The sequence below is a fragment of the Sinocyclocheilus anshuiensis genome, unplaced genomic scaffold, assembly GCF_001515605.1.
Source record: "Sinocyclocheilus anshuiensis isolate Anshui unplaced genomic scaffold, SAMN03320099.WGS_v1.1 scaffold442, whole genome shotgun sequence".
NCBI lineage: Eukaryota > Metazoa > Chordata > Actinopteri > Cypriniformes > Cyprinidae > Sinocyclocheilus > Sinocyclocheilus anshuiensis.
This window is the reverse complement of record NW_015542354.1, coordinates 1,249,336-1,251,389: the sequence shown is the minus strand read 5'-3', so window position 1 is coordinate 1,251,389 and position 2,054 is coordinate 1,249,336.

The window sequence follows — 2,054 nt, the reverse complement described above, 5'->3', positions numbered from 1 at the left end:
GGACCCCCCCCCCCCCACTCTCTTTCTCTCTCTACTAACGGTATGAAGTCAGGCTCTGTGTCCCCTTGGAAAGGCATTTCCATGGTTACTGATGTAATCTGCAATCTGCCGCTAGCTAAGTGGACAGAGAGGAGGCAGTGTGATGAATGATGAGGACTAAAAGTTGACATGTAAAAGCGGAAGCTTATCACACATTCAAAAACTACACAACACAACCAGCATGTATAAGTGAATGAGTCTAGCACTGCACCATACATTTAAGTTATAAAGTGCCAACTCAAGCACTCCGTTACAGTTAAGGAATTCAGTAATTGAGTAGTAATCTTTAGAAATCTATAAATGTCATTATTTGTGTGCTTTCATACTTTTTTTTTTTTTTTTTTTGCAATTACAATGATTAATGGAGTTTTCAAGATTTTCAAAATGACAAAAATAACCATAAAAGTATAAAAAAACACCAATATGACTTATGTACAATCTGTATATTTGCATACGTTAGCATTCATTCATTCACTGAGGGAGTTGAACTCATGAACTGAATCAGTATGATTTATTTAATGCTTTCATTTCAGATTATTCAGATTTGTATATGGGTTTTGTCACGGAGTGACTGAGACGTGAGACGTGCAGATCCAAGTGGGAAGCTTTATTAACCGACATGGTCAGAAACAGGCAAGGGTCAGACAATGGCAACAGGTATATAGAGGGCAAGACACAAGAATATTCCTAGGGCTAGCGTGGGTCTACGATCGGCGAACAGAATCAACAGGGCGAGACAACAAGCCGCCCCCAAGGAGCGGCTTCCAGACGCTCCAAACACTTTACGATTCAGGAGGGCGGTGGAGCGGAGGCGGAACAAGGGGAGGGATGGAGGGCTAGGTCCACGTGGAAGTGGAGAGACCAGGGACTGAGGCAGGACCCGGCGGAGCAGAGAGCCAGGGCGGAGCCGGCAGTACAGGTGGAGCTGAAGACCACCACAGCAGAGCAGACGGGACCGAAGATCCCCCCAGCGGAGCAGAAGACCACCAGAGCCAGACAGCAGACCACCACAGCAGGTAGAGCAGAAGACCCCCAGAGCCAGAGAGCAGACCCACCACGGTGGAGCAGAAGACCACCAGAGCCAGACAGCAGACCATCACGGCAGAGCAGGCAGAGCAGAAGACCCCAGAGCCAGACAGCAGACCACCACGGTGGAGCAGAAGACCTCCAGAGCCAGACAGCAGACCACCACGGCAGAGCAGAGGACCACTAGAGCCAGACAGTAGACCACCACGGCGGAGCAGAGGACAACCATGGCAGAGCAGACGGAGCCGGGACCCATGGCAGAGAGTGGGGACTAGGGAAAACAGAGACAGACAATGCAGGCAGTGCATTCATGGTTTCAGGGGCCAAGGAAGGGAACACAAGAAGTTAATTTAAGGTTTCCATGACCGGTGCAGAGAAGGACAAAAGTTCAAAAGCGGCCTCCATAGCCGTGACAGGACAGACAAAGAGTTCACAGACGGCCTCCATAGCCGTGAGAGGGCAGGGCGAGAATTCACAAACGGCTTCCATAGCCGTGACAGGACAGACAAAGAGTTCACAGACGGCCTCCATAGCCGTGAGAGGGCAGGGCGAGAATTCACAAACGGCTTCCATAGCCGTGACAGGACAGACAAAGAGTTCACAGACGGCCTCCATAGCCGTGAGAGGGCAGGGCGAGAATTCACAAACGGCTTCCATAGCCGTGACAGGACAGACAAAGAGTTCACAGACGGCCTCCATAGCCGTGAGAGGGCAGGGCGAGAATTCACAAACGGCTTCCATAGCCGTGACAGGACAGACAAAGAGTTCACAGACGGCCTCCATAGCCGTGAGAGGGCAGGGCGAGAATTCACAAATGGCTTCCATAGCCGTGACAGGACGGGCAGAGAGTTTACAGGTGGGTACTACTGACACCTCTGAAGGTTCTGCAGCGGGTGCCGCCACCTCTGGAGGTTCTACAGTAGTGCCCTCAGGATACAGGGAGAGTTTGGCAAAGGTTCCTTCGACCTTGACATGACAGGTTGAAAGTG